Source organism: Pseudopipra pipra, chromosome 11, assembly GCF_036250125.1.
Source record: "Pseudopipra pipra isolate bDixPip1 chromosome 11, bDixPip1.hap1, whole genome shotgun sequence".
NCBI classification, from domain to species: domain Eukaryota; kingdom Metazoa; phylum Chordata; class Aves; order Passeriformes; family Pipridae; genus Pseudopipra; species Pseudopipra pipra.
The window spans coordinates 1175793-1188600 of NC_087559.1; the positions used below are offsets into that span (position 1 = coordinate 1175793).

Sequence of the window (12808 nt, forward strand, 5' to 3'; positions counted from 1 at the left end):
TCACGATTTAATGAACTAGTACCTCTAGATATGCCTAATTTATCAGTTCCCAGCACTGTGAGACACCTGACACACAAATCAGAGCAGCAAGAGCTTCACTCTCACCAAAGAACACGAACACATGTGATGGTTACAGAGGTGAACTCTCAGTTCTGACCAGACACCACACCCCAAAGCCCACCTGAACCCCAGAGACCACCACCTCTGCCAGCCCTCACCCACCCACCCCTCACACTGAGGCAAACATTCATCTCTTTTCTTGCTGTACAGGCAAGGATGGGGAGCAGGACGAGGCAACAGCACCTGCCAGGAGACAAGGATCTACTGGGGAACAGCTCCCAGAGATACCACAGCTCCTCAAACAACCACAGCTCCTCAAACAACCACAGCTCCTCAAACAACCACAGCTCCTCAAACAACCACAGCTCCTCAAACAACCACAGCTCCTCAAACAACCACAGCTCCTCAAACAACCACAGCTCCTCAAACAACCACAGCTCCTCAAACAACCACAGCTCCTCAAACAACCACAGCTCCTCAAACAACCACAGCTGATCTGGAGGGTGAGCTTGTCTCAGCCCTGCAGTCTTGCCTGCAGACTGTCTGTACCAACCCTGTGCCTGATGCTTCTCCAAGACCTTTTGTGTTTTGGGGAAATGGCAACTCAACATAATAAACGGCAGCACGAGCAGAGGGTGTGAGTGCAAATTTGCTTTCCTGGTGCTCATGAGGTGTAAAAGCAGGGAAGGATTAAAGGAAGCAAAAGCCCACTGGCAGCAATGAACAGCAGGGGAAGCTGTTCAACATCCCCCACCCCAGGCTGTGGTGGACCAGATGCAAGGGCCAGGAAACGAGGCAGTGTTTTACATGCCCTGCTGGTCTGCAGCTTTGAAAAACCCCTCTGTGAGCAGCCTGGAAACACACAGGAGAGCCTTGGAGAGGTTTTTTTTCTCTGCTTCCACCTGCTGGTCAGACCATCCTCATTTGCACTGGAGAGGAGCACTGCAGAGGAGTTACAGCTGTGGGGATTTACAGGGATGGGTTGGGGACCCCCCAGCAGGGTCATGCCCGTGCCCATGGCCCAGTGGCTGCACTGGAGCTCTGGGACATTCCAGAGCAGCACAATGGGACATGGAGTAGCTCTTTGCTTTCTAGAAATGCAGCCACAATATTATGTTTTACAATTATTTTCTGAATCACAACACATTCATTGCTTTGGTGGTGTTGGCAAATTCATATGCAAATACTGGACACTGTATTACACATAATCTAAACAGAAAATAAAACTACAATACAGCCTCATGACCGTGCCATCATTTCTATGGTAATGCCAAGGAAGAAGAATTTCACAAATAATAATTCTGGGGGGTGAAAAACAGTCTCAATACCTTTCAGAAGGAGATTTTTTTTTTTCCAGAAGGGACACTGACTGAAAATTGGAAGAGACTCATTAAAATTGCTCCTTGAGATAATTACTATTAATGACTGTCATCCAGCATGAATATTGAATTAGAAGCAAATTCTGTTGTGATGTGCACTCAAGTACCTAAATCAAAATTTTAATGTAGAGCTACTTGCTAAATATCAGCCTCATCTATTGCAGTTATCACCACAGAGCCCCACACCCACCTCTGCACGGGGACAGAGGAGCTGCTCGTCCAGCTCCTGGGCCAAAGGGCTCTGTGCAGACTGCAAAGCATCAAAGCCCATAAGTGATGTCCTTCAGCTGCTCACACAGGCCCCTCTCAGCCTCTGCATTAATAATTTAACAACATCAAAGGGGAGCAAAACCCTCTGCAAAGGGCGATTCCAAACAAGTGAGGCACCAGGGCAGAGGAGCTGCTGTGCCCTGCAAGCAGCACCTTTCAGTTGAGTCCTGCTTCCTATCTCCTTTTTTTATTTCAAATCCAGAGCCTCCCACAAACACTGTTTATGTCACCCCAGATCCAAAGGACAGCAGTTCCAGCACAACTGGCACCGTGTGGGAGCATGGTGGAGGCCACACCAGTGGCAGGCAAGGACAAGGAGGAGCTGGAGCCTGAGTTTGGGTCTTTTTGGTGAACCCAGTCAGAGAGGTGGGTGCCCAGGGTGCAGCTGTTTATAAACACAGCCCCAGCTGTGCTGGGTCAGGGTGCAATGTTTGCACCCCCAGCTCCAAGGTACCTCTGCAGTCACTCAGGTAAAGGACAGGGATAGTTTTCACAGAAATTGCCATTTCTTGTCATCCAACAACACAAGATCATTCCTGAGGAATTAGATCCAAGTACCAGCTTTCAAACAGGCACTTCCAGCCCAGCAGTGGGAGCAGCAGGTGAAACACTGGATGGATGCTCAGGTCCCTAAACTGATGGACAGGACAAGAGGAAATGGCCTCAAGCTGTGCCAGGGGAGGTTTAGACTGGATATTAAGGAAAAATTTCTGTCCTGAAAGGGTTGTCCATGGTGGCACAGCTACCCAGGGCAGTGGGGGAGTCCCCATCCCCAGAGGGATCTCAGAGCCATGTGGATGTGGCAACTGGGGACATGGTTAGTGGTGGCCTTGGCAGTGCTGGGGAATGGTTGGGCTTGATCTCAGAGGACTTTTCCAACTGCAAGGATTCCCTGATTTGGGACAAGCATGGTGCAGGAAGGGGAGAGGGTGAGGAGCAGAGCTTCCCAGGCCAGGGCAGAGGCAGAAAAATGCATTTGTTTCTCACTCTTCTTATTCATCAGGGCTGCAGCAGAGCTAATAGGCTACAGTTGAACAAAAGTGCCCAACAACAATAAACCAGCCCCATTTAGACCAAAGAACAGTGCTGAAAATGTTCTCACCTGCTTTATAGCTGCCTGTATCCTTTGTCTCAGCTCCTTTCATGTCCCTCTTTCCCACCAAGGACCAGGTCTTTGGTTTCTTCCCCTCAAGGCCTGCTAAGCTTTTCTTTTTCTGGCTTTATCTTTGAAGACATTGCCTGTATTTCCAAGCCTTTCATACTTCTCCGTTACATATCCCTGCTCCATCTGGCACTTGCAACACCTTCCAATTTAGATTCATCTGGAATGAATCCAGCAACAGCTTCAGAAATACTGAAGCAGATGCTTTAAACAATGGCTCTTCCACCTTCTGCACTGATGGAGAAGGAGGGAGCTGCCAGACCCTCCTGCCCTCTCAGGGCTGGAGCTCCTCAGAGCTCTTCACTCTCAGGGCTGGAGCGTTCCCAGCTCTGGAGGAGGACAGAGCACTCCAACTCGGGCTGTCAGGGCTGTTTGGGTGGCCCTGGGCACAGGCACGTGGTCCTGGGCAGTTCCTGGTTTCCTCTGTGCATCCTCATTCCCAATCCATGCCACATCCTCACCCCCCTGCACACAAAATCCCATCTGTTCTCCAGTTCCCTGCCACCACCTCTCTCTCCATCCCCACATCCATTGCCAAATGGCCCAGGTGCCACCCAGCAGGTGGGTCCCCATCCCTGAGCCACCTCTGGGTGCTCTGCTGCCGTGGGTGCTGCAGCCAGGGCAGGGGACAGGGTGTCACAGGGACCCTTCTGCATTTCCCAGTGTCCCTGCAGTGCAGAGGTGAGGCTGTGGCTCCCCTCGAGTCCATCCCAGTGCCAGGAGGAGCTCAGGGCACTGGTGGGGTGTGGTGCCACTTCAGCCCAAGCCTCAGCCTCACCCCCCTGCCTCCAGTCCTGCACAGACTCTTCCCAGTGGTGCTGCTCAGTCCTGAGGAGCTCTTGGATTTACGGATCTGTAACCACCTCTAAAGCTGCTGGCTCCACACACACACACACACACACACACACACGAGGAATTTATCTAAGGCAGCAGCCACAGAGATCCAAGAATATTTAATTTTCAGAGGCACCAGTCCCAGACTTCACACTGCCCACTGCCTACTCAGCAGATCCACCACAGATTCACTCAACTGCCTCTGTTCTCCTCTTTGTTTTCTTTTCATCTTCCCGATTATTGCCGATCATTCCCAGGAAGTTACATCAGTAATTCAAACCAGAGCTGCAAACCTGGCTCCTGGGTGTAATGAGGGTGTACTGCAGCATTGATCTGGCTTCTCGTGGGCTGCAATAAACATAAATCAAACTCCTCATCCTTCCCCCTTGAAATGGAAACCTTTCAGCAAAGAGCCAACCCCATCCTGAGGTGCTTCGAGTGCTGCTAATTTTCAGCCACGTATATAAACTATTTATCTTCCCTGCAGCTTAAACACAAGCTGAACTCATTCAGCTGGTTTCAGACTGCCCCTCGGATGCTGAGAGGATGATCCACCATGGAGCACCCCTGGGAACAGGGCAGCTTCCACTGGGAGCAGTTTGGTGCCACCTGGGACACCCGGGCTGGGCAAGGGCCTGGCTGGGTGGGATTGCACAGCCAGTCAGGAACCCTGCAAGTGTCTCCATAAACGTGCCCCCCTGTGAGGACTCCTACAGCAGTGATTCCTGGTGGGGAGCTCTGCCTGCACACACCCACCCCCCCCACAGCCTGGGAATGCCAACGGCCCCGACCGCGCTCTGCTCGGGTAACACGGGGAGAGCAATGCTGCAATGGTTAAAGAGCACCTGCTCTTTTTTAAAGGATCACAGAGAAATCTGGAGGGTAAAATAAGCAATTCTCATTTAGTCAATTGTTATTTATCAGGGGGGTTTGGTGGCCACAGGAACCTGGATTGTGCAGTGGCTGTGGGAGCTGTGCCACCCCAGCCCACCCTGGAGTCCAACGCTGGCACAGAGCCCTCACCCCCAGAAGAGCCCTGGGACAACTGGGCAGTGGCACTGGGCACATCCCAGCCCTGCACACCTGGCAGGAGGTCTAGGGCTGACCCCCCTCAGAGGGCAGAGCCAAACCTCCCATCCAAGAACGCGTGGAAAATTCATCCCACCTCTTGCTTGTCACACGGAGCCACATTGGCCACCTGTCCTGGGCAGGGACACGGGTCTGACCAGCACCCAAAGTGACACGTGGCAGCTGAACAGCCCTGCCAGGCTCCAGAGCACTGTGGGCACTGCCAGGGGAGCACAGGGAATGGGAAGGCACGAGCAGCATCCACACCCCAGGACACCTGGAGACTGATGCCATCAAACCTGCCCTGAACGCAGCAGGTGATTGTGCAGGAGTGAGGAAGGGGCCTCGTGCATTTAAATGCTGGATTAAGCTTCGAGAAGAGAAAATCATATTTCTGTTACAGCACAAAGCAAAGCTGCTGTGAAAACACTCCCTCACAAAAGTCCTATCGGGAAGCACTGCACTTGTAATTAAATGATATGGATAATAAAAACCAAGTATCAAAGGGAAGGGAAAATAAAGGTTTGAAGGTAAAAGATGTTCTCAGATATGATTTCAAAATGATGGTGCACAAATGGGAGAGCAAATTTAACAATATTACTGTACTCTATCATTAGGAGAAAATGAGAGCGATTTGCTTATCGCTAAACTGCATTTTTAAACAAAAACACCACTTAAAACAAAATATATCTTTGATACAAAGACCATAAAATCTGGGTTATTCACGACTAACCAGACTGAAAGGAGGTTTCAGGCAGGATGTTTTGTTCTGCAGGCTGCATTCCAGGCTCTCTGTGTCCAAGGTGGCATGGGGAGGTGGGCACAGGGAGCACAGGGGAGGGAAGGCAGCACCTGCACTTCTGAACCAAGCAAAAGGGCACCCACACAAGCCACTTCAGGCAGGTTCAATCCACAGCAAACCCCTTGGCCAAAGGTGTGAGATTCCAGTGGAAACCCTGGGGCTGGGACATCCCAGAGCAGGCTCAGGTCTCCCTGGAGTCTCCCACACTGGAACAGGGCTGGAATGAGCTGCAGCTCATCATTAAAGCTCATCACAAAGCTTTATGGCTTCAATATAAAGAAAATGCAAGTCAGCTTTTGCTGTCCACAAACATCCTGATTTGTTTTGCACCTTCCCACAACGTCCTGGCCCCCGGGAAATGAACACTCTGCCAAGTTCAGCAGCATTTGTTCTCCCCCAGCACTGAACACGTGGGTCTCCCCCAGCCCTGGGGGCCGAGGACACTCTGTCCCCTCAAGTCTCCCTGCAGGGTAAGAGATCAGCTGCATTTGCAAACACATCACTTGCTCTTGTACAAACAAAGGAACACGAAGTTCACAAGGTGATTGCCAAAAAACCCCCGTTTGGTACCGATTCTCTCTGCTCAGTCAGTTTTATAAGCCAATAAACCTCTTTTATTACAATCTCACACTCCAGTCTCCCTCCAAGCTCAGTGAGGTGTGAGGCTCCCCAGAAGCAGCACCAGACACTGGCTTCAGTCACTGCCAGCCCAGACTTAGATTGAGTAGAAATTTAAAAATAATTCCAATATAAAAAATTATTATGTTATCAAATTTATGCTGTCCAGCAAAACACCAAACTGATTTACAAAACCAGTGGCTGAACTCCACCAGCCTCCCAGGGAAAGCAGGAATGCTTGAACACACCAGCTTTCAGAGATGCCAGAGTACCAAGAGGCTTTTGATATATATTTAATTGCTAAACTCAAAGAAAATCCAAAAGCAACCCGAGGTGAATAACTGAGATGAGAGATTCAGCTCTGAGAAATGCCAAGAACTGCACGTTTTCCCCCATCTGAATCCTTCAGACAACACTTCAAACATGGAACTGAAACCTTGGAAGTGGAAGGGGCTGCTGGGTGCTCTGACAGACCTGGGCAAGGTGTGAGGCCTGGGAAGATCAGCACAGTTCATCATGGGTGTTTTCAAAGCAGACCAAGATGAAAAGATAAAATAAAAAAAAAGAAAATAAAAGGGAAAAAAAAAAAGCCCAGCAGAGCCACAGGAAGGTAAGGCTTTTCCCAGGTCCAGTTGTGGGAATGCTGAACATTTATGGCACCTCTCCTTTGGGATCCAAGGGACAGAGAGTCTATAGGAGCCACAGCCAGTGGTGGGTTCAGCAGCAAAACTGAAAAAAGGCCCCAGTGAATGGGCTGGAATGGAACTGGGGAAAGCTCCTACAGCACAGGCACCTGTGGCTCACTCAGGTGTGGAACAAGGTGTGTCAGGGAAAGCAAACAAACCAATAAAGGACAAGAAGCTGCTCAGAAAGCAGCTCCCACACTGTGTTCCCGAGATGGGAAGTGGAGTTTTGTTAGTAAAGGCAGCAGGAGGGACTGCAGCTGGTGCCAGGCAAACACAGCAAACCCAAGCCCTCCCAGCTGGAGCCACAGGGCCAGGCTGGGCTCCACCCAGGGCTCCTCCATCCCCCAGAGGGAAGATGCACAGAACACAGCGAGGTCCTGGCACTCTGCTCACTGATCCAGAACAAACCCACCCCAATCTCCATCCAAGGAGAAACTGTGTCACAGTTGAGAACAGATGCTTGACTGTACAGTGACAAAGCTATAAATACACCATGGCTGCACATTATATAAACACATGGACTTGGGAGCATCATGTGGTGCAGGACAGGGCTCAGCCTGGGGCCACAGAGCCACGAGTGAGTCATGGGACGGGCTGGGTGGGGAGGGACCTTTAAGACCATCCAGTTCTTGGAGGTGTTTTCCAGCCTTAATGATTCCATGAGTGCCCAGCAGACCAGGGGCTGTCAGAACAGCATCTCACAGCATTTACAGTCCTTCCCTTGATTTCCTCTGGGGCAGGCAGGGATGAGCTGGTCAGCTGGGATCCCCTGAGAGCCCTCAGACCTCGGGAGGGAGGGACAGTGCAACTCTCTGCTCTGCTCAGGGGAAACCCCTGGCCCTGCTCAGGAACACCTGACCTGCTGGTGCTTTCCAAAACCTCCCTTGGGGCTCTCCTCTTGTGAGGGCAAACCAGGGAGCTGCCAGGTGAGCCAGGCACTGTCCCCTCCACCCACTGCCCTCCCTCACATATGGTCAAAAGGAAAAGCTCAATCTAAAACATTGGGAGCTTTTTCTTAACCAATTTTACAGTAAAAATTTAACTACATCAATTCATGTAGTCTTTTTTTTTTTTTGGCCAATGAAACTTTTCCTCTGAAACTGAGACAATAAAATGATTCTGCTGTTGAGCAACGTTTCTCAGTCACAGCCCTCGCAGCACTGAAGGAATTCATCAGGGTATTTTCCAGTGTCAAAAAAGTGTTTTGAACAAACCCCCACAAGCCCCAAACAAGCAGGGTCAGACTGGAACAGGAATCCAGGCAGGAGAGCAAACAAAACAGCAAAAATGAACAGTTTTGAGGGGACCACCATCTCCCTCCAGGCTGGACCCAGACAGGTGGCTGGGGCTGCCCTGCCATGGCCTAATCCTGGCCAAGGTCAGGTTGGACAGGGCTTGGAGCAACCTGGGCTAGTGGAAGGTGCCCATGGGGGTTGGACTGGATGGTACTTTAGGTGCCTTCCAGCCCAAACCATTCCCTGACAGTCACTCCAGCCCTGGCTGAGGTTTGACCCCAGGGCTGGTGGGACCATGCTGGAGGCACCTCTGGCCAGATGTGGCAGCCAGGACACGGCCCTTGGTGGCCTGGGGTCCCTGCTCACTGAGGGCTGTCCCCAGGCTGCCCAGCTGGCTCAGCCCTGGAAGGGTGGGAAGAGGGAAGGGGATGCCTTGCTCTGTGCCTGGTCCCACTCCCTGCTCCGAGCCCCTGGAATGCTGAGCCCCTGGAATGCTGAGCTCTCCCTCAGCAGGAGAGCAGAACTCTTGTGCCACAGGTCACTGAGACCTGGGAGAGGAGGAAACACTTGAAAACTATGCCCTTGGAGTTTTGGGTGCCTCAGGCCATGTCTGCAAGCCCAGGCAGAGCAGCAGCCCCTGGAGGGGGGAGCACTGCCCACTGAGGGCAGGAGCAAAGGGAAGGGGTTGCCCTGATACTGCAGGGATGGGCAAAATTCCAGGTGCACGTTAGAAAGAAGCTGCGTATATTCAAATATATCTCCCTGAAAGATCAGGATTTCTTGTTTAGAATACAAACAGCATAAACCATCCTCCTGAGAACACCAGAATGCTGAGGTGGAGAGCAAAGCTGGACTCACAGAATGTCTCCTAACCAAAGCTATCTCTGCTCTGCTCTTCCTCCCCCCAAAAAATTATCTCTGAGTTGGGGGACAAAGAGGAGATGCCACCTTTGTTTAAGAGAGAAGCAGCTTCACTCTGCCTTCAGGAAATACATATTAAAATTTAATTCTCATAAATATTTTTTACAGCTTGCAGTGTTAATTACATTGAATTCATTTGGTTCTCAACACGTTAAATAAAGGTTTTCATTGATTTACAGATTATAGGTTGATATATCACAGCAAAGCTCCTGCCTGGTTTATTATCCCCCCAGATGCCTTTTTAAAAATATTATTCAGGCCAAAATCAATAGTTCCACTTGCAAAGCAAAAAAATAGAGATATGAAAACACTCCCAAATGGAAGCTTTACACCTGGGGTGAATCTTACCCAAAGCACAGAGAAAATATAGTCAGGAAAAATGAGACAATTGGATATGAAAATACTTGACCAAAACATCTCTAATTTGCACCCTCTCCTCGTTTCATTCCCTACAATAACTTTCTGCCAACAAATAAGATGATAAATCCCCACCAAGCCTTTTTGATTTACAAAACAGAACACACCTGAGAATTTTTGGTGGTTGGTTTTGTACCTGTTTTGATGATATTTTGTAGTTTTCAAATAAGAGTGGATTAGTTTAGAAAAGCGTGACATTTTCTGCAGAAAGGAGGAAATATCTCAAACACGAGCACTACGTGGGAACAAATGCATCTCCAGAACCAGGCCCCAAGTAGTGCAGTTTTTTCCGACAGCTTTAAGCAGTTCAAGAGCTGATGAATCATCAGTCTACTTGGAGATGTTCAAGAATGACTAATTTGAATTTTAAAAGTGAAAATCCAAGGTTACACACTCGGAGATGCAGGATGCAGCCACATGCACCTCTGAGGAGACCTCACAGATGGGGGTGAAGGAAGGAAACAGTTTCTGCTGGGGATTGGAGGGGGGGCATTTTTCCTGGCCAAGGGAAGGACCCTGGGCTGCCCATCCTGGGCTCCAGCCCCTCCTCCATGCTCACCCCCATGGATGCTCCAGTCCTCTTGCAATCCCACAGCAATCAAAGAGCAGATTGCTGAGGAAAAGGCAGCATTTGGCATTGATGCTTTATTGATGCTTTTATGGATGAATCCCTGGAGAGGAGCAGGACTGCTGGATCTGCAGATGGAATAACAGGACAAGGGAATGGCTTCCCACTGCCAGAGGGCAGGGATGGATGGGATATTGGGAAGGAATCCTTCCCTGGGAGGGTGGGGAGGCCCTGGCACAGGGTGCCCAGAGCAGCTGTGATCCCTGGATCCCTGGAAGTGTCCAAGGCCAGGCTGGACAGGGCTTGGAGCAGTTGGGCTGGTGGAAGGTGTCCCTGCCCATGGCAGGGGGTGGCACTGGCTGGTTTTAGGGTCCCTTCCAAGCCAGCCCATTCCATGATTCCTCGAGCAGGGCTCAGCAGAGGAGCAGCCCTCTCCAGCAGTGGGAAGTGCATCCACAGTCCCCCTGTGACCCCAGAGTCCAGGGGCACGAGGGGGAGGCAAAGACACGATCCAGGTTAACAAATCAAACTGTCAGCTGAGCCCCTCACACTCCTCTCCAAGGAGAAGGTTAGTTAATACCATCAGTGGATCCCTTATTAGATTCAGCCCCAGCCACTCTGACTGTGATACTCCTGCTGGGAGTGTGCAGGGGGAGGAAATAAATAAATAGCTAATTTTTTACCCACTTAGCTGCCAGCCCTGGCAGTGCCAGCCCAGTGAGTCCCAGAAGATTGAAATATATGAACCTGTGGAAGAGCTTTTTTAATATTCCCAGAGCCAAGCTCAGGATCTGCTGCTCCTGGGGTGACAGATCCATCATAGGCGACAAAATGCAATTTAAATACTCTCATGGCAGAAAAGTTATACAGTATAAAACTTCAGTATTTCTGATTTTCCTTTGCTTAATCACATTTTTATAGCTGTGAAGAATATTTGTGTTATCATTTGAAACCTGAAGGACTGAGAAAAGCCTGAAGATGCACAGTAGAGGAGAAAGGCTTTGGGAGAGCCTTGTGGGCACCTCCCTCCCTTCCAGGGAGGCTGAGATTGTCCATCCTGCTTTAGCCCAGCACTTAGCCCAGGGAGCCCATTTCCCCCCCTGTAGCTGCCTGTTTCAGCTTTCCTTTCACCTTCATTCCTTCCCTTTGCTGGTCTCAGCAGCCCCAAACCCTCCCCGTGCTCCTCACACGATGCCTGATGTGTTTAATCTCCCATTGCACTTCCAGCATCCTCAGACACACACTTTGATCATAAGCTTCTTCTGGCTGATTCTGTTTTGGGAAATGGATACAACTCAGAGAAAACAGCTCCAAAAGACCCTTTTTTCTCCTACATTTCTCTTGCAGGCAGGTTTTCTGTCCTGCTCTGCCTCATCAGTGTCAGCACTGAGCTCTGCCTCCCAGGCAGCCACTGTTGCCTCCAGACAACAAATCATTTGTGCATCACCTCTGGATTTCTGATCATGAGTGGAAAAGTCCCATCATGACAGTCAAAGGGAAAGACAAGTCCCCAGCAAGAACAAACAACTTCAATTTGTCCAGCTGGGTGCCTAGCATTGCTGGGGTCGGGATGGGAAGCCACCAGTGACAGCCAAGGGACACGGTGGGGGAAGGCTGGAGAGGAGTTGTGGTTACTGCCAATCTATCAGATGATGATGATGATGATGACTATTATTATTATTATTACTACTCCCACTATTATTTTAACCCCAGAGCTTTGCTGCAGCTGCAAATGTAGCCAAGACTTCAGTTCTGCCCCTTCCCCTGAGACTCCCAGGGAGCACCAGTGGGAGCAGCTGTGACAGTGCTGTTTGTTACCCCCTTCATGGAATCCCACACTGGGTTGGGTTGGAAGGGACCTCACAGGTCACCTCATTCCACCCCCTGCCATGGGCAGGGACACCTTCCACCAGCCCAGGCTGCTCCAAGCCCCGTCCAACCTGGCCTTGGACACTTCCAGGGATGGGGCAGCCACAGCTTCTCTGGGCAACCTGTGCCAGGGCCTCCCCACCCTCACAGGGGAAATTTTCTTCCTAATTTCTAATTTAAACCTAATCTCTGCCAGTTTACAGCCATTGCCCACTTGTCCTATCACTCCAGGTCCTTGTCCAAAGTCCCTCTCCAGCTTTCCTGTTGCCAGCATAAAGCAGCCCCATGCCGGGGAGATGCTGCTCTTCCTTCCTTTCTTCTTGCACCAAAAGATTGGACCCCATATCTTGGAGGCCTTTTCCAACCTTAATGATTCTGTGATCCTACAGAAAGCAGGGCAGTACATTCTCAGTAATGAGCTGACTTGGGCTCACTGACCCCTCGTTGCATTTTGCACATAACAAAATGTTACTATAAATAAGAAAATAACTGATTTTCCCTACCTAGGGACACCATTCCCATGCACAGGATTATTATTCACCCCAGCTCAGCCCAGCCTGAAGAGGACACATTTTTACCAACTTGCATGACAATGAAGGCTTTTCTTTCCCTGGATCCACTTCAGGCAGAACAGAATCAAAATGGCACTTTTCATCTGAACAGTGTTTTGCCAGAAAATGTACACCCAAAACCCCCATAAAAACCAGCTCACTTGAAATGAAATCAGTTGACTCTCCTGCTGTCCTGGCCCGAGGCAGTAATTTGTTTTAAAGATGACAGAGAACAGGAGAGTCCTGCCCTGGGTACCAGGGACACAGCAGCTCACAAGGTCTGTCAGCTCACACTTGCAAAGCTTTAAGAACAACCATATTTGAGTTATTCCTATTTGCTTTTGAGATGATTTAATCCCACTAAAGAA

The 12808-nt window shown here is 50.1% G+C and overlaps 2 protein-coding genes across 9 annotated transcripts in view; one reads left to right on the plus strand and one right to left on the minus strand.

Moving 5' to 3' along the window:
* The window catches only part of SRGAP3 (SLIT-ROBO Rho GTPase activating protein 3), a 575259-nt gene that overhangs the window by 545195 nt on the left and 17256 nt on the right, over nucleotides 1-12808 (plus strand). The window lies entirely within an intron of this gene.
* GRM7 (glutamate metabotropic receptor 7) overlaps nucleotides 1-12808 on the minus strand; it is a 227030-nt gene that overhangs the window by 160848 nt on the left and 53374 nt on the right. The gene's annotated exons all lie outside the window — the stretch shown is intronic.